Source organism: Balaenoptera physalus, assembly GCF_965194825.1.
Source record: "Balaenoptera physalus genome assembly, chromosome: 4".
Taxonomy (NCBI): domain Eukaryota; kingdom Metazoa; phylum Chordata; class Mammalia; order Artiodactyla; family Balaenopteridae; genus Balaenoptera; species Balaenoptera physalus.
The window spans coordinates 85,258,121-85,278,738 of NC_138891.1; the positions used below are offsets into that span (position 1 = coordinate 85,258,121).

General features: G+C 34.3%; 1 protein-coding gene and 1 long non-coding RNA gene across 2 annotated transcripts in view; one reads left to right on the plus strand and one right to left on the minus strand.

Annotated features, from left to right (window-relative positions):
- Positions 1-19,561, minus strand: part of LOC309659883 — a 28,931-nt gene extending 9,370 nt beyond the window's left edge. Inside the window, exon 1 of the long non-coding RNA XR_014263017.1 lies at positions 7-19,561. This is a non-coding gene — a long non-coding RNA (uncharacterized lncRNA). The remainder of the gene's footprint in view (positions 1-6) is intronic.
- ZBTB20 (zinc finger and BTB domain containing 20) overlaps positions 1-20,618 on the plus strand; it is an 814,580-nt gene that overhangs the window by 347,494 nt on the left and 446,468 nt on the right. The window lies entirely within an intron of this gene.

Genomic DNA, 20,618 nt, shown 5'->3' on the forward strand with positions numbered 1-20,618 from the left:
TCTCACCTTATATCTCTCTAAGGTCTAATGAAGTCCTTAGACCATTTTCATAGCTTATGTTCTAGTTTAGGTTCTGTAGCTCTTTAAAATCTAAATGTCAATTATCCTTATAATTGACACCTCTTCTGCTCTTCTGCTTTTAACTAAAAGGCTACTTAATTTCTGCCAGTTGGAATGGTTCTTCTGTCATTTACAATTCTAAATTTCTCTTTGCTCACCTCTGCGCTTTAGACCCAAACTGCCTTTTACAGTTACTTTCATTTGTTTACTCCCCCTGACTCAGGAACTCTTTCTCCAGCTCAGAGATTCCTAATCTTGGCTGCACATTAAAATCACCTATGAAGTTTAAGAAAAGCATACCAATGCATTGACCTCACGCTAGATGTTCTGTTTTAATTGGTCAGGGGTGGAGTTTAGCTACAATGCTAGACCCTTACAGGAGCCACACTCTTATTTCATCTCAAAATTTTCAGTTCAGTTAAGTTTAACATGCTTCTTCACACTGGAAAACCATTTTTTTCTGGATAATGACTACTTTCCTAACCAGGCAATAATAAAGTTTTAACATTATGCATAATACAGCTGTATCTATGTATTATCATACAGACATGCATGTGACACACACAAGCACACACATTAAGCTAATGACCAAACTTGAACAAAAATTTGATATACATAGAATTGCTTTTACCATAATTAATTAGAAACTAAGTATAGTTAATGAAATTTTAAGAGTCCTCTTTAAACCTGTATTGAAAATGAAATGCCATACATTGCTCAACGATACCAGAATATGCCTTGAGTCTGATTTGTGGGGAAATAAATGGTGGCTGACAACAATGTCAAAGGGGTGTAAAATTGATAGTCAAAAGGTGGAAGCATCTCAAATGACCATTGCTGGATGAATGGATAAACAAAATGTGGTGTAAACATATTTAATGGAATATTAGCCTTAAAAAGGAATGAAATTCTGACACACAGTAAGTACATGGATGAGCCTTAAAGACAGTATGCTAAGTGCAATAAGCCAGACCCAAAAGAACAAATATTGTATGATTCCATTTGTATGAGGTACCAGAATAGTCAAATTCATAGAGACAGAAAGTAGAATAGAGGTTACCAGGGGCTGAGAGGAGGGAAGAGTGGAGAGTTATTGTTTAATGCGTTCAGAGTATGAAAGATTAAAAAGTTCTGCCGATGGATGGTGGTGATAGTTGCCAATAATAGTGATGTACCTAATGCTACTGAACTGTGTACCTAAAAATGGTTAAAATGGTAAATTTTATGTTATATATATTTAACCACAATTTTAAAAAGAAATGTACATTTGAAAACTTAAGAAATTTCAGTGAAAATGGATTGCAGCTACAGGGTTAGACAGCACAATTGAACTGAGTAGTCTATTCACAGAATCATTAGGGTTTTATGAAATATAATAACTTTTTAGTTTAAGTAATAGTCTTTACTTTGCTACTGAGGCCAGTCATACTTATAAAATCCAAGTGCTGGTATTATCCTTGATTCTCAAACAGTAATGACTGTAATAAACTACAGAGACCAGATTTTAAGTAAACAGGATTATTATTAAATGCTTAAAGCTATATTAGAATCCTCATTTTTCATTAACTGATGGCAGAGGCAGAGCTACAGGTTTCTCTTTTACCAACAGCACTATCTCTTACCAAATTATCTTCTAGGTAGGAGAAACCTTGGCTTTGTTTGAGTCCATACTTTTCCAGTAATTCAATATGTGAGCCAGTGGTTTTGTTTTTTTTTTTATTTTCCTGAAAATGTTGAACATTTTTATTGACTCATAAATTTCTTGGTTTAAAGTTCTGTAAATTTTAACACATGTATAGATTTTTGTAACAGCCACCATCACTATCAGGGTACAGAGCAGTTCCATTACCCAGAAGAACTCCTTTATGCTATCCCTTTATCCCTCCCCTATCCACCAACCCCCCGGCAACCATGATCTCTTCTTTATCCCCATAGTTTTGTCTTTCTGAGAACTGTCATATAAATGGATCCATATAGTGTGTAACCTTTTGAGACTGGATTCTTTCACTCAGCGTAATGTATTTACAATTCAGCCATGTTGTTGCCTGTGCCAATGGTTTGTTTCTTTTTATTACTTCATATTATTCCTTCGTATGGATGTATCACAGATTGTTTATACGTTCACCCATCAAAAGACATTGTGTTTTTGTTTTTTATTTTCCAGTTTGGGGCAATTATGAATAGGACTGCTATAAACGTTTGTGTACAGGATTTTGTGTGAACATAGTTTCATTCTCTAGGGTAAATATCTAGGAGTCATACTGCTAGGTCAGATGCAATATGTATGTTTAATTTTATAAGAAACTCCCAAACAGTTTTGCTGAGTGAGTGGCTCTACCATTTTGCATTCTCACCAGAAATGTATAAGAGTTCCCGTTGCTCCACATCCTTGACAACCCTTGGTATTGTTAATATTTTTTATTTTAGTGATTGTAATAGGTGTGTAGTGGAAACACTTTTTTTTTTTTCTTTTAACTACATTTTTTAAAGCTATAGATGAAAATGTGTTTCTGGGTTCATAATCTTTCCTGACTCATTTCTAGAGATATTCTACTCTTATGTATGTTTTTCCACAGGAAACAAAATATGGTCTATTATTTTTATATTTCTGATACTGTTTATTTTACCCTCCTCTTCCCAGAATTGCTATTTTTCTCTATGATAGTACATTAATTTAATTTTTCAGAAATCTCTTTCTTGAAGATCTAAAAAAGATCACCTGTTTATATGAAATTCTAATGTAGATTGAAATAGAGTATGTACCTACGTAAATTCTAGATATGAGGTATAACAAAATTAATGTATTCATTCAACACACATTTGTTGAACACTTGCCATATCTCAACCAGTTAGGTGAAAAATACGTGGTACATTAGGAAAGGGTGATATGAAAAATATCAAGTTATAGTTCTGTTTGTACTTCTAATGTTGAGGCAAATTATATTGAGAATGTGGTTGCTGAAATAAAATTGTTTGAGATCAGCACATCAGGTGTTGAATGGGTCTTGGTCTCTACTTTAAAATAACATTTTGGAAAAATGAAAACAAATTTATGTCAATGAACACACGTTTTCTTTTAGAGAAAAGAGTCTTGTCCTGAGTTAGGAGACCGGCATCACAGCCCCACTTCTGCCATTTTGCAGTTTTGGAGTTCGAGCAATCATTCCACCTCTCCAAATTCATTTCCTTGTCCATAAGATTAGAAAGTTGGCCTAGATGATCTCTAAAATTCCTACCAGCTTAAAAATTAAAAACTAACACTGTCTTTCCAGGATTTACATCTAGCTACTAAGTATGGCAAGAAAGGCAACATTTCTATTATTCTTAACAAAGATGGACTTTAATATCACAATGTAACATAATTAACTAATTTGTTTACTATGCATCCTTGCTGCAGGACATTGTCTATACCCTGATACAGAGGCATGCTCTCATTTTACTCAGCTGCTCAGAAGCATTTCAAAATGTGAAATAATCCTTTTTTTTTGTAATAATGTCACCCCTTGGCTTCTATGACCTCACACTCCTCACACTCTCCTGATTTTCCTCCTACCTCACTGACTAGTCACTTTTGTTAGCTCCTCCTTCTCTGGTCCATTATACATCCTAGAGGAGCTCTTCCAATCCAATAGCTTTAAGTACTATTTATATGTCTATGACCCCCAAAGTTTTATCTCAGGTCTGACCTTAATCTCTCACCTGAGCTCTAGACAGAGAAATAGAACCATTTACTTGCTGTCTACATTGGAGGTCCAGTAGGCACCGTAAATTGAGTAAGAGATCTTGATTCCCCACCCCATCTCTGTGAATAGCACCATCCTGGTGGAAGAGGCCTGCTCCAGTTAATGCTGTATCTCATCTTTTTTTCTTATTCTATTATCTTTGGCAATACAGTTTCCTCAGAACTTTAGCTGGCTTCTGGTCCATTTGTTTCAGGCCATTTCCATATGTGAGTAACCACAGCAAAATTCTCAACTGGATAGTTTTTAAACATGGAAACTCTGTGTTTCTTTTTTAACTGGCCCGGTGTTCTCCTCATCTCCACATTTTCCAATTTAATAGTGGTTATCCGGAGCCATTGGAAACAATAGGCAGGATGGGAAAGCACACCCTTAACCTACTCTTGCCCTGATCAAGTGTCATTGTCTGACAGGTAATACTTGAAGGATGATGCTTATCTCCTGTTAAGGCTGCCATGCTTCTTCACTTTTGGGTGCAGAAGAAGTTTAGCTTTTTGCAAGGATTGTTCTCCATTGTCTGGTCCCATGCCCTCTAGATACCATTTAATATGTCTCCACCAGCTGGATGGGTCTCTTTCCTCTCTTGCCTTCCTAGAAATGATTTATTCTGAATGAGGGAGATGGGTCATTCCCCTACTCAGAAACTTTCAGTGACTCCTCATTGCTCGTAGAAGTGTAACCCAACTCCAAAGTGTGACAATTAAGGTCCTTCAGAATTGGACCATCAGAATTTTTATATATAATAAATTTTATATATTGAAATGTATGAATGCATTTAAAGGGCATGCCACACTGCCTAGAATGTTAGGAACTAAATAATGGTAATTATTTTATTAACAGATTTGCTTGATTTTTTAGTGTTTAAAGAAATTGCCTTCAAAAAAAGCTTTTTAAAGGAATATATCTTAATATTCAGCAAGCCACTTCTAGTAATCTTTCCATAAGAAATACTTGCACATATATTACAACAATTTTCATTGCAGCTTTATTCAAAGTAGCAAAAATTTCAAAACATATTAGATTTCCATCAAAAGATAAATGGTTTAACGTATTATTACATTAGACTATATCTATCTTTTACAAAGCATAAAATAGATCCATATATACTGCCCTGAAATTTTACATAATATATGTTAAGTTTAAATTACAAAGTTGTAGGTTTAATATAGGTAATTGTCTTATCTTACATTGATACAAGTGAACTACAACTGTCACGAAGAATGGGGAGAATGCACTCCAAACTGGTTATCTTAGAGGGTGACTGAGGAAGATTGCAGTGACAGAGGGGGTTTCTTTCATTCTTGTTAAAATTTATTTTTAAGTGGTGGGATTGTTTGTAATTTTTTTAACTTCATTTTGTATTTGTCTGTGGGTGAATGGGATAGTTTTCAGTAGTTTCAAATAAAAAAAAAAATTAAGTTGAAAAAACCCCTGTCAGAATTTAAAATGTTGCCTTGGAAGAACAAAATAGCATTAATTGATTTGTTGATTCACTCTTACCTGGGAAAATAAAATGTAGTATTTTGGGAAAATATAAAACAGAATTCGGGGAAAGTAAGCCTTTTTGGAGACTTAGCAATTTTGCTAGGGTCAACCTTATTTAGGACCACCAAGGAATTTGCATAATAACACTATTTTATAGATCTTTGCATCAGAAACCAGAAAACATATTTCTTCTGTAAGTTTCTATAAAGTCATCCAGAATTGTTAATTATCTGTTACTTTGACTGTTACAGAAGTGTTCAATTATACCTTAAAGAACTGATAAATCATATGACATTCGACCTCAAATATCATAGATTGACTTTTTAATTCTTTTTTTTTTTGAAAATAGGTATTTAAGTGTAAATAAATGTGCGACAGTAAGTTCTTGATATTTTTGCTTACGTAAGGGCAAGAAAACTACATATTTGTGTGTTGAAAAGATTCTATGTGTGCTGGAAGCCCTCTGTTTTTACAACCTCCTATGAAAACTGTCAGGGAATCTAGAAGTTTCTTGAGAAATTCCCATGACTAACCATAGGAGTTTCAATAATAATAACAACAACAATATAATAATAATAAAGCAATATAGAAGTCACAGTTTGCAAATCCAATGCCAATTTATGTGAAGTATGAATTTATACTATTAGTTTAAGGTACCAAATGTTAGTAGAGAAACACAGAATTAAATCAGGTAAACAATTCCCTTTAGTAGGGAAACTATCGGTATGTCGTAGTTACTCTTTTCTTATTTCACTGTAAGGCTATGTTGATTGTCTCCCTGCCTCTAACATACCACTTAAATGCTTTATCAACAGAAAGCTTTTTCCTCTATGATGACATTCAAAGGGACCCGTGGAAATGCAATAAAATATAAATTGTCCTAAGAAAATTAAGAAAACAATAGTCTGCAAGGCAGATATAAATATTTGATGCTGTAGTTACATGCGTCTATTCATTTAATTATTAGCATATATAGAGTATAGGGCTTTTAGATTTTACTTCTTATCTAACTGTACTGAAGACACTGAAAAATCAAAATTATTATACTTGTAAAGTAAGATAGTGCCATAAAATCTTGAAATTGGAAGGGTTCTCAGAAATCATCTAGTACAGTAACTTTGTTTTCTAGATAAGGGATTGCTAAACTATGGCCTGTGAGTCAAAGCCAGCTTATTGTTTGTTTTTTGTATGGCCAGTGAGGTAAGAATGATTTTTACAGATGAACATTTGCAGTTGATTTCATGATAAGGACACTGTCTTTGAACCTCAGCTAAGCAATATGTTATGCTCTAAAAAAGAATTCTGTTCTTGTCATTAGGAGACCTGTATTGGAAAAAAAAAAAAAGACTTAATTATTATTATATTTTAAATTTTGTTAATAAAATAACAATGTGATTTATTTTAAATAATTTTATTTAAAATTAAAATTTTAAAATTAAATATTTTAAATAATTTTTATTAAAAATATATAGTGTGATTTGTTTTCTCTCTTGTTATATTAGTACCCACATAATATAGCGTTCTTGATATTGCCACTTGACCCACAAAACCTAAAATATTTATGATCTGGCTCTTTATAAAAAAAGTTTGCTGACCCCTGTCCTAGATGAAGGACCTAAAATTGAGAAAAGCTGAATGATATTCCCAAGGTATTGGTTAGATCCCTTTCATCTCTTTGGTTCAGAATATTCTAATATTGTATGGGCTCTGGAGTGTCTGGTTTGAATCCTAACTCCACCTTCTATTAGCCTGTTGATCTTAAACAAGTTATTTCACTTCTTTGTCTCAAGTTTTCTTATATGTAATATAGTGTTGTTGTGAGCGTTAAATAAGAGAATATATATGAAATGATTATAACACTGCTTTGCACATGGTAAGTGCTCAAAAATTGTTACTTATTGTTATAATTAGTGTCAATGTGTTTAATTAGTAGGGTATCCTAAAGAGAAGGGATTAATTCACATCCTATCTTTCATTTTCTCACAATAGGAGTGAGGGTATCTCATCTCAGATCTGGGGAAGAATTGGCATTTATTCACATTCTCATTTCTCAGCATGATTTGTTCATCCTTCTTTACAATAGCTCCACGAGTTAATCCAAAAAAATTATGTACTTCTAAAATACAAACATGCATGCATAATTTATAGTATTGATAGGAATAAAAACAGAGCACTTAAATGACCGCCATGCAGCACACTGGCCCTGAGTCCAACAGATGAGGGAGAGACCATTTTGTTCTCTCATCCTGTATATCCTAAGGACATTTTTACCATATTTAAGACTATTTGAACTGATCACATTCATTTCTATGATCGGGTTGAGAGTCAGCTGCTATTTGTTATTTTTTTAACAATACAATACAATATTTAATTGTATTCTGTGCAATGGTGAACTGTATTTTTGTCCATTCTTTTCTATGCTATTCACATAAAACATTATTTGCCCAGTTTATTGATGCTCTTCATCTATTGCTTAGACTACAAAGCCATGATGCTGAACTAGATGAAATCCAGGGAGACAAATGCCCTATGTATTGGATCATTTAGTATTTTACTCTGTTAGTTCTCTAGACTGTGGCAGCTCTAGTTAACTATACTTTTCATGCAAAGAAAAACAAGAAGACAGTTTTATTCCTTGCTCAGAGTTGAAATGAAGGAAGGCAGTATGTTTTCTGCTTTAATAAATCCAGAATTTTGGTTTCTAAGACAGACTCACTGTATGGTTGACAATTTGGGGGGAAATATTTGGTATAGGGAATAGGTTATGGCTTGGATTTGAAGAAGAATCACAACAAAAAGACCAGTTCAAACCTTTACTTATTAAAATGATAAGAATTGATGTTGCCTGTAATTGCTTCCTCTGTGACTCCTGTGTTATGTTTGTTCAATTTACTGGTCCAAGCAAGATTTTACTTTTCGCAGGCCTATAGATATAATCTCACAAAAGAGAGCAGATTTTTTTCTGTTTCAGACATTATCACAGTCATCTTCCTGAGGTTGCTATTGTTTATGATAAAAGATGTACCTTAACAGAAAAAAAACACCAAAACCCTGAGGTAGGAAAAATGCTGCCATGTTGAGGCTTAAAGAAATTAAGAAAATAAATTTGTTTCTGCTCGATATATCCATAATTAGATAGGTTGTTCAAAAGGCAAAATTTTGAGTAGCAAGCAGCGTGCAAAAGACCCACTTGTGGCAATCTACTCTGTAGATTTAAATGAGACCAAGTCAGAAGAAATTCAAGGTCAGTAAAAACCACTAGCATTTTATATTTGTCCAAATATATTTCTGCCATATTTCTGGAATGAGTTAAAGTAAAATCGCTTACAAATATGCATTCCCATAACATCCACTTCTTCATCTAACATAGAATACATCATGTTGTAGTTATTAATTTAATTGTCTGAATCTACTTCTTGGACAGAACACCTATTCCATCTTGACCACACATGTTATCCAATGTACTCAGCACAGTTCAAAATCTGAGATGCAGTAGGTCCTCACGTTAGGTTGAATGAATGAATATTCACTAATGGATGAATTTTCTAAGGGGCACTATTATTATTTTATTTACTTAGACTTATTGCCATTTCAGGGACATATATATCAACTAATAGCCATGAACTATATATTAATACTCTGAGTTTCATACAATTACAAAGGAATGCCTTTGATGCTTATGTCATTCATTCACAGATATTTCCACTAACATCTGCACATCAATCAATTTCCAAATTAAAGATATAATGCTCTGTTTTCACAGATTTATATTAAGTATTTGCATCAGGATTGAGATATTACCCTCTCTACTAAAATTACCTTTATTTCCCCAGCTATAAGTACTTACTTATTCTCTGATCTTCCACAACACATTGTCTGGGACTCTTGTTGAATTTACTTTCAGATTTTTGCCATGGTTTATTAGTCTGATTACATTTGCTCCCCACATTGCAGTTAGTTCTTCTGCCTTGTAAAGTTCTGCATAGTAGATTCTCAAATATTTGTGATTTTTTTAAAAGAAAGTTATGGAAGAAAACTCACAAAACTTACGCAAGTTAAGACTTCAAAAATATTTTATTCTTACTGAGAACATTTATCCCCAGCACGGAGATCACAGATCCATTGCCAGATCCATGGCCAGTCACTTCTACCTCAACATTTCCCTCCATTGAATAGGAGTGTCTATGAGAGTCTTAGCGCTTCTTTTAGGGACTGCTAACTAGCCTCCCCCATTGTAGTAGTTGTTATTAATTAACTAGTTCTCATTTATTCAGTGAATATTTTACTGAGCAACTGTTGAACAAAAATGAATGGAACAATTTTTGTCCTCAATTGGATCACTGTACAATCGGAAAAAAAAATAAGTAAACAAATAATTACATAGTAGAAGGGTAATGACTTTGAGACCTGCATAAGAGACTGTGGGGTCATATAAGGGGGGCATTTGCACCTTCACTTTCCTCTTAGAGTGTTCTCTCATGTTCCCCACAGCATCAGACAATATATGCATCCTGCTAAGCCTCTCCTGCTCTCTCATTTTCTCCTTTGCCTTTTAAGAGTTACCTCTCAGTTGCTTTAAGTCAGAACCAGATGCAGCCTTTTAGTTTATTCCTTTTAAAAGGATGATAATCCCTGTCTCAAACACATCTAAGTAAACCAAACTGAGGCTTTTCCTCATACTACATTATTCATGCTGAGATGGAATATTGGTATGAATTAAATTAGGCCACAAATTGAAAGACAGAATACTTAAACAAGTCTCATTAATGAGAATACCCTTACCCCCCTGAAAGTGTTTAACAGGCTTGTACATATTAGTAGTAACAGCTATTTATTGAGTAATTACTATGTGCCAGTTCCTGTTCTAAGAGATTTATATGTAAAGTTCTATTATTCCACCCTCACTACTGCTCTTTTAAATAGTCACTATTGTTATCTAATTTTACTGGCACAGAGAAATTGAGGCACAGAGAGGAATAAATTTGCCCAAAGTCAACTAAGTGGCAAGGTCAATATTCAGTCCCAGGAAATCTGATTCCAGAGCCTTACACTTTTAACAAGTTCACATAGTTCCTAGTAGCAAGTATCCAAATCAGAACTTATCTTTATATAACTCTAAAAAGTATTCACATTTTCTGTTTTGTGGGGGGATAATCTTTATCCTAAAATAGATTTTAATAATGCTCTTTGTATTTCCCTTCAATTTGCATATATGCTGGGGAAGTGAGAGGTGATATGCAGAATAAATGAATGGACAGTTACATGTTAGAAATACAGAACATGTTTGTTTATTTATGATAAGTTATGTGATTCCCTAGAGGTAAATCTGTCTAAACTGTTTATATGTTAATAATCTAAGCAATTCTTTAAAATATGGATGCTACCATCTTTGTAATATTTAAGCCAGCAAAGACTTGGATGCATATTAGAAAATGCATCTCTGCTTAGTGCTCTGCTCCACTGAAAAAGCTCTTCTCTTTTCTTTTTCTTCTCCTTCATCAACCTTCTACTTTTAAGTCTCTTCTGTTTCTCTCTTCATGTAGCATCCTTTTTGTCTCAATGCAAATAGTAAAGTATGCTTTATTAAAACACTCACATATTGTTTCTTCATCTGTAAAATGAGCAATTGGATTAGATGATCTTAAAGGTTCCTATGGGAAGACTCTATGATCTATCTATGTATTTGATGGAGATCCCATTTTATTAAGAAAAAAAACCATACAGTAATCTGTAACCAAGACACATCATGATAGTCATTGATGTAGAACATTTTTATCCAGAATTTAAAGTCTGGTTTTATTCATTACAGATTTTTAAAAATTCACTAAACTGCATCAAAGAAGAAAATATTAACTTTACATGTTTTACCTACGTAATTTGCCTGTGTAGGAAGGGCTGTGTAAGTCTACCCACTTTGAAGATCTAAATGCATAATCAAAGGGTGTTTATTGGAAAACTTATACTAAGTAACTGATAACCTGGGACTTTAATTCAAGTCCCAGAAACATGATAATTAAAATGCTGGAGACAAGTCCTTGGTCATTTAAAAGGTACCCAATTACATCTTATATCTTCCCAAATGTCCTTGACTCTTGATTTTTAAAGCTCCATTCATCTCAACCATATCTCCATCACAGCCAACTATATTATACTAAACTCACCCTCCTATATTTGTTATGGCTCAGTGTATTTGTTATGGAACAGTACAGATTATTAACTCTCAGGATCATAACCTATGCTAAAGGAGTTAAGGTACCTTTGTATTAGGATTTTTAAAAAATTCTTTTATTGTTTATCTCTTCAGCAAACAATGTTTTATTACAAAGTTTGCAAAGTCAAATGGGCCAATCCGCACTGACCCTGGCCACCCATTCTCCTGTGCTTGAGTTATGTATCAGCCGGTTACTCCTTAAGAATTAACTAGGTGTTGTAGAGCTAAGGGAAGCTAGTTGAAAGAAAAACATATTCCCTGCCCTTTAGGAACTTGTAGAAACAAGTGGGATGGTGATAAATGCGAATGTTAACAATTGCCTCCTGAGTTGTTGGAAGGGTTAATAAATGAGTAAAGAGCAGTTATAATTATATGGTGCTGTGAGAACCTGTACCACACTCAAAGCAAAGATATGCATTCTGACCTTCCAAAGATAAGGTGTACATAGTGCTAAAGCAAATAAAACAATGAGACATGGGAGTATGAAGGTGGAATTTGCACTGATTGCTCTTCACTCCAGATAGTGAATCTCTGAAGTCCTGAGAGCTTGAACTGCCTCAGGTCAGGATACAGCTGGTCATGGTGGGAAGTGGAGAAGGAATGCAAGGAGATTTTCATTATTCGTGCTTCCCCAAATGTAGGCTCATGGGGACAACTACCAGTTTCTTTAGCCTCCTGGTACTTTGAATAACTTGGGATATCTTTTTTCAGTGGGTTAGTTGTATTAATCATCAGTTTATTATCTGTTTATTTTGTTAAAAGATAGAGTATTATGTTTTTCTGTTTTTAAACCTACTGTCAAATGAATACTCAGCGGTAGTTACATGAAAGTAGCAAAAAATAAATGACCATCTTTTATATATTTTGTCATTGGAGTGTTATCTTCAAAAGGACAACTCGATCTCTATTTGCTTTACAAAGGTACTAGAGAATAGAGTCAGCATTTCTACTTGATTTTCTCAGTTCTTATCATTTGCTGATTGATCTAGAATCTCTTTAGGCTCTCCAGATCTTCCGTTTCTTCATCTATATTAGTGGTCTAGGTCTACTGACCTCATGTTGTTTATGAAGATTAATGGTTTGGTTGTTGAAAAACCCAATAGCTGAAAAGAAGCATGGGAATTGAGGAGTCTTCCTTGTCCTTTTAAATGATGCAGCTGCTATAGATTTTTAATGATCTAGGGAAAGTGATAAACTGAGCAGTTTGGTCACATAATAGTCATTTTGCTATTGGACTTTTCCAGATTTGTTATTATTTTAATGCATCTATTTAAGAATTCTTGGGTTTAGGTTCCAAATTATCTTATATTATTATATTATTATCTTATATTATATTATTATATTATTAATCTTTAAAATTGACTGTCCTTTGAATAGCTAATAGAAAGTTACCTCAAGTGCAGACAGATCTTCACTTTTATAGCATAGCCTATATATGCCAAATATAATATTGGTATGTATATGCCAAATCAATTGTTGCTGTAGTTCATTATATTATACTGACAATTTAGGGGGGAAATGACTGGTCATACATTATATATAAATGTTTATTTTAAAGGGAAAATGTAATAGATTTGTCCTACTTCATAAAATATGCAAACTAGTATTAGAAAATTGGAGCATTTACACTTACAATCTGTAAAATCTGTTAAGTGACCTCTTGTACTCTCTTTTCTCTGTTTATTTTCACTCTCAACGTGCTGTAGATCACAAATGCTGTTAAGAACTCCAGTATCTGCACAAAGAATTTTGCCAAATCGTAGCACCCTATTTTCCACTCCTCCTTCAACCTGAGACTTTGATGATTTCAGGAATGTGTTGAACAATGGAGTCTTGAAGCAGTTACCATCTATATTAGTTTCCTGTGACAGCATAACATAATTACTACAAACTAGGTGACTTAATATATCAGAAACTTCTCTCATGATTCTGGAGGTCAGAAGTCCAAAATCAATATCAATGGGCTGAGATCAAGGTGTTGGCAGGGCTTTGTTCTTTCTGGAGAGAACGTGTTTCCTTGCCTTTTCCAGCCTCTGGTGACTGTCAACATTTCTTGGCTTGTGGCTGTATCACTTCAATCTCTGCTTTCATGGCCGATTAACTTGTCCTCCTGTGTCTGCGTGAAATTTCCCTCTTATAAAGATACCTCTGATTGCATTTAGGGCACATCTAGATAACCCAGGACAGTCTCCCCATCTTAAAATCCTTAACTTAATTACATCTGCATAGTCCTTTTTTTTCATATAAGGTAACAAACACAGGTTCCAGGGATGAGGATGTGGCTATCATTTGTGCAGAGGGGGGCTTATTTAGCCTAGCAGACCATTTTTCTCTATGCACCTATTCTCCCTCTCCTGCCTTGTCCTCCCTTCATTTCTACTAGCACACTCAGCCAGACCAAGAAAATGCAAGAGATGTCCAAAGACTTCACTTTCCTATTCACTCTTTATACTTTAGGTTGAACAAGTGGGCAAGTCACATGACAGATCCAAGCATTAAGATTTTATAAGATTGGATGGATAAGGCTAGGTTCATGAGCAATGGGCTGCAGATTTGTGGTTTTTGTGTATTTTTTTGGCCTGATTCACATAATTTCCATCTTAATTCTAAGGACATTTGCCTGAAGAGAGCCGGTTCTGTCTTCCTCAGCGTTAACCTTCCTCCATCATTGTGCCTAAGGCAAGGGGAATCCAATGACTCAGTCAAATGTCAACTCCCTGTCACACTCCATTCAGGAAAACTGTATGCTGTAGCAGTGGGTCTTGAGTGTTTATCCTCATGCTACCTAATGAAGAGGGACATTGCAGAAAGGTGGCTGTGGGGAAAACATCTGGAAGAAATAAATTTCCTAGGATCAAAGGGCTCCGTGTGCAGCCCAGAGGGTCCTCAGGGTGCTCCTCAGAGCAAACAAACAATTCTCCTGATGAGTCACTGCAGTTTTTTTCTGCCAGAAGCCCACATGTGTTGCAAGATCTCAAGGAAAAGGAGTGGAGTAAGGAGAGAAAAGTGATTCTTAAAAGATCCTAACCATATGAATAAAAGAAATCTCAACATGATTACAATCCTTTAATATACCCACCATCCTTAACAATGTATCACTTTATATTGCGGCAGATTAAAATTATGGATAATAAAATATTTTTTAAAATGCACAAAAAGCCACCGGGACAAAGAAAGGACGTTTGGGAAGAATACGACACTCTGAAACAACATATTTTTTTTTCTCTAACACATGAAAATTGGCAGAGGAAGGTGAAGCCCAGGACTATGTCCCGAACCCTAGCCAGTGGCATTTTTCTGAGAAAAAAAAGTTACTTATGAATCAGTACAGCCATGCTTTGTTCTGCATGAGTGTTTTAATAGAGCGAGTGTAATATAAGGATCAGGTGGGCTCGTGGGAATGGAACAAAAGGTTTTGTAAAATTAAAGCAAAATAATTATAGCTCTAGGTGCAAAGCAAGCATACTCCAGCAGTTGATAGCAAGGACCTGCTCAGAATGGAGAAGGGAGGGCGCATGCTGGGAGTTTTTTTTATTTTTCTTTTTTTTTTTTTTTTTATTCACTAACAAAGGGTTTTAATAGGTAACAGTTGTAAAGCTGTCTTTGAAAGTAATTAATGCGCCCACACAAAAATTTATTAAAATGAAAATTTAAGGAATTGTCTAAAATGAATTAATTAACAAAAAAAAGAACATCATGGCTTTCTTATTTTTTAAAGACGGAGAGAAGGTTAAGCAAAGCAGATTTTTGTGAGATTGCATTTTAAAATGTTCCTGGTTTATTTAGTATCTGAATAGCCCTAAAAAAGAGAGTTGGCGGGATTTATTATATCCGCCCCCTTTGGAAATACTAAATTGGGACAGATATAAAATGGGGATTAATTTGCTGTGCCTGAGGCTCAAAGTCCCTCAAGATTATGATATCTCCTTATAAAATGACCAAAGTTTTTACTAAGTTTTCAGAGACCTGTAGTAAACAGAATGTAGTGTTCAAAAGAAGAGAAAGGTGAGTATTTTTTCTCACATGGCCTTCATCCTGCACAGTTCTTAACCAAACCATTAGAGCTATACTTCCTGTTGTGGCCTCATGCAACACAAAAGGAAAGCTGCAAAGTGTGGTGTTAGAAATGTTTTACCTCATGTATTTCCTGTCTCTACAGAAAAAAAAAAGTTAATTGCATTTATCCTGTTTCTACAAGAATTTTTAATCACTACATTTGTTTTTCTTCCTTTTTTCATTTGTATTATTTCATACTGTGATATAAAGTAGAATATGTACAACTTGCTGAGCATTTACCCTTTACTGTGAGAATCATTTCTAGTCAATTATAAAAGTATCCGTTTTCAGCAAGTTGTTATACCTCAAAAACTTTTAGGTTTTTTAGACTTTTGAGTATATCTTCAAAAGTCAAGTTCTCTAGACCTTCCATGCTGAAAAATCATTGGAAATTGCTGCCTTTCTTCCAATATTGTTTTGTTCTGTCAAGGCCAGAATCTGGCTATGCAAAAAAATGTGAATAAGAAAGAAAATTGTTTGGAAGCTACATCTGAAAAATAGCTCTGTTGATGCCATATAAAAATACATAATTTTAATTTTGAAAATAATTTTCTTTAAATGTATGGTTATAAGACAACTTATATAGTGGGGAAAACACACCCTACTACACATATGATCTGTGAATTCTGAGTACGTTTGCTTGGATTCTGTCTTCATTTTCTCCTAAATGGCCATTATTATCATATCTTTATAATCCTTTGAACTATTCTCAGATTTTTCTTTTTCGTTTTCAAGACAGTGGATTTAGTTGGTGTGAGTAGTGTAGCACTATTGGTATTCTTACCTGTGACAAAAAGGCATATTTGTGAAGCTCCTTGGTGAAGACACTTTGCATTTAAGTAGATATACACTCCTCATGGTCTTTGTCCTTTAGTCCTTTGTTTCTCTGGGGATATGACTGAAAGAAGGAAAATCAAGGGGAAAATGTGTTTGTAGTACCAAGAACTTTCTGTGTTCATGATATTGGTTCCTGTTCCAACTCCTTACCATATAATTTTAAACTATTGTACCTATTGGCCTTTGAACTGGAATGGTATATTACATTTCTATTGCTGCTATAACAAATGACTACAAATTTACCAGCTTTTAACACCACAAATTTATCATTTCATAGTTATGCAGATCAGAAGTTTGGGTTGGCTCAACTGATTTGTCTGCTCCAGGTTTCACGAGACCAAACTTGTATCATACTGCCAGGTTCTTAACTGGAGGCTCTGGGAAGGATCTGCTTCCAGGCTCATTCAGCTCCTTGTGGTTATGGGACTAAATCTCCATTTTTTTGTTGGCTGTCAGTTGGAGGCCATCCTCAGCTTTTTGCACATGGGCCCCTATATCTTTGTGCAGGCAAGAGTACCTCACATCATTATCACCCTTGGAATCTCTCTGACTTCCCCTTATAACACATCTCTTTTCCAAATTCCAGCCAGAAAAAGTTCTCTGCTATTAAGGTAATTAGATTGGGCCCGCCTGGATAATCTAGGATACCTTTCTATTTTAAGGTCCATAGCTTTAACTGCCTCAGCTAGTTCCTTTTCCATGTAACATAACATTCTGCCATGTACAAAAGGTTCTAGGTTTTAGAGAGTGGACACTTTTCGGATGCAATTATTTTGCCTACTACAGATGAATTCTAGAATAATGGGTCACTTCCAGTATTTATTTTTGGAGTACTCTGAGTATTCTTTTTTTGCTCTAGAAGCAGAAGGAAAGGCAGTATGAATACTTACAAAATCTATTAGTAGGTTTTCTCCTAAAAAACTTAAACGTTCATCCTCATATATCTCATGGTAAAAAGTATTTTTTCTCACTTGATAAATAGAACAACTAGGGCACAGGAAAAAACCATGTTGATCATTAGAGCCTGAGCTAGACTGGAAGTTTTCAGGCTTATGGTGACAGATTTTATTCCTTGACACCCTTTTATTCTCCCCAGAGCATGCTAGAACCATAGTGGTAGCCCAACTGGGAAAGGGAAGTAAGCCAAGATTGAATAAACCTGAAATGGGATTACTAAAATATCAGTAGAGATGATTTACATGGAGGGCCGAGATAAATGCAGTTATAACCTGCCAGGAAATAGGAAAATCTCAAGTCTCTCACTGGCGCCTAAGAGAGTATGATGTGGTGAGTGAAGGCATGACATAAGGCATAGTGAAATTGGTCAGATACATGGCAGCATTCTGATGGACGGGTTAACAAGGTGGACTAAGGATGCAGTAGGAGGAATCCGAGTTGACTAAGGACCTCAGTTTACAGCTGAAATTAAATTGGAAGTTTCTAGTGCCCCAGGGAAAAGGGACCAGAAATAAATCTTTTGATAAGGTTGAAGGAAGGGCTAAGAAGGTCAAAAGGAAGTAAGGTCAAAGGGAGATAAGAAATAGGAACTGGGGACAAATTTCATCTACATTTCACAGTTTTGCTCAAGGTGGGTTCTGATGTCTGGAATATAAGCGTTGCTTTGGACATTAAGGGATAAATACAGGTAAATCCACTAGATTGTGATTTGTTATACCATTTCTTCAAGTAAGAAATTAGCTCATCCTAGCAATCTACCATCTTATTTGTTTTAAAATATGGCTGTATATCTCAGATTAAAATAAAAAATAGGAAGGAGAATTTTCCAGCTAAAAGACTAATTTCCCAAGTGAAAACAGGGAATATAAAGACAATCAAATTGTAAAACTTTAACAATAACTAAATTTTGGACTGTATTTAAAGATGGAAGAATGAAAATATACTAATATATTTTTAAAGTCAGTTTTTACTTCTAATTTAATAAACCCAATGTAAGTAACCAACCACTTATCAACTAATAGGAAGGACAGTTGAAGGTAGATAATGTGTATTTATACTTTTTCTCCAAATATGTTCTACTGTGCTGTTCATGTATTTACGTTGATTCGATTTATAAATTATTTGTCAACATGTGCCACTACTAAATACTAAGTGCTTAAATAAGTTATGTGTAGTGAACATTTTTTGAGTGCAGTATAGGGTAGCAGAAAAATTACTGGGAAACTTATCAAAATTCCTGAATTCCCATCTTTACCTCATCACATGTTAGATATATGATATTAAGCATGCCAATTAATCACATATAGCCTGTTTCCTCACTTGTAGAATAAAGATAGTATCTCTCCCATTTACTTTGCAGAATTGATGTCTAAATCAGATGAAATAAAGATACCTTAAGGCCTTTAAAGATTGTGAAATACTATGAAAAAATTATGTTTTAAATAAATAGAAATAATTCTCATTATCAGCTAAGGCATGGTCTGTGTCCTCAAATATATGCAGTCTAGTTAAAATGTTGAAATTAGTTTATTATTCTTTATTTGATTTTTTCATATCTGTTGCCAAGTCTCCATGTCATTTCTTATGTGTCTGATGAGTTGCTATTCACAATAGTAAGTAGTGTTGGTTTTCAATGTTATTGTAATTGTTAGAGCTAATATTCAAAATCAAGACAGTATTAGATGTCAGTGCACTATCAAAGACAATTAACAGGGAGGAATGTAAAATTACTGATTAAAAACATGCAGAATCACTAAAATATTATATATCTTGCTATATATTTTATTTTTGTTAATTAAATAGTTCATTAGTTGTAAGTTCCAAAACCAATGAAAAGAGTCAGAAGCTTAAGGGTTGACTTGGAGACAAGGGACTTTTTTTTATGTATGTGTTTGTTGGTTGGTTGGTTGTTTTATATCCCATTTCCATTTCTCCAAGTCCCTACCCTCATCTATTTATTTTGGCTTGGTTCAGATTCTAGAGCCAATAGTTCTTTACACTGATCTAATGGATGGTTAGAGAGTGCAGGGATCAGTTTAGAGTTTATATGGGCCTTTTGAAAATGCATGCAAATATGCTTCATATGTATGTGTATGCATATTTTTAAAGTATGCAACACCTAATTTGTATGTGTTGGTAGATGTGCCCTTTCTTTCTTCCTTGGAGAGGTTCATGGATTTTATTTATTCTCAAAGGGGTACATGAGCTTAAAAGCACTTGGGAGGAAAAAAAAAAAAAAAAAAAAAAAAGCACTTGGAGCTGCTGAATTACAGATTGGTACCTAAATGAGCATCAATTAAAGGGAGTAATTTTCCTTCCCCACTCCCTTTTCAACTATCACAGTTGTGTCCCAAACATTTGAGTTGGAGTAAATAGTAGGTAAAAAAAGATCAGAGGGCCAACCAGTGGGAAGGGGATGAGAGAGTACCTCTATAATGGCTTTCTCTCTTTCTTTCCTACTTTCTCACCTTCTTACTTTATTGCTTTTACGCTTAATTGATCAACTGTTTTCTTGCTTTTCCTTCCTTCCTTCCCTTTCTTCCTTCTTTTCTTCCCTCCTTCTCTCCCTCCTCCCTTCCTTTTTCTTTTTTTCATTCAATTACTCCTCTTCAGAGGAGAAAGATTAAGCAAGCATTATTTTCAGTAAGCATCAAAGAATATATTTTTTTAATGCTGTAGCAGTAACCTTTTCCTCACTCCCTTCTCATTTCCTTTTCCAATAATCTGAATTTATTCATTTTACTACTATCTCAGTTTTGAGAGCATTATTTCCCATCTACCAGAAGCAGTAGTGCTCTGTAGAAGTCAATTCTATAGCAGAAATCATTTAGAAATCAGTAGAAAGAAAAAGTAATACCTGTAAAAAAAAAATCCATCACTTTCTTTTTCAACATTTTAGCTCCCTACTTGAATATCATCATCTAAGCTAAAATTTCCCCCAATGAATAAATAAATTGATTTGTGAATTGTTTAACATAGAAAATAGATGAAATTAAACTGTAATTCTTCTATTTAGTGGTATAATTGAGTTGTTTTAGGGACATGGACAAGGCCATCTATAACTTCTTTGAAGGATAAAAAAAGATTACAATTTTTACCATCTTGAACAAGAACTTCCTATTACCATAAAGAATGAATGGCTATCTTCACTTTTTCATTTTACCCAAGAATATCATTATATCATCATCAATTTTTTTAGAGAGAATGAGTTTGGGGAAAGGAAGAAAAAGATGATTATAATATTATGGATTTCTGTTGACAGTTGAAAATGT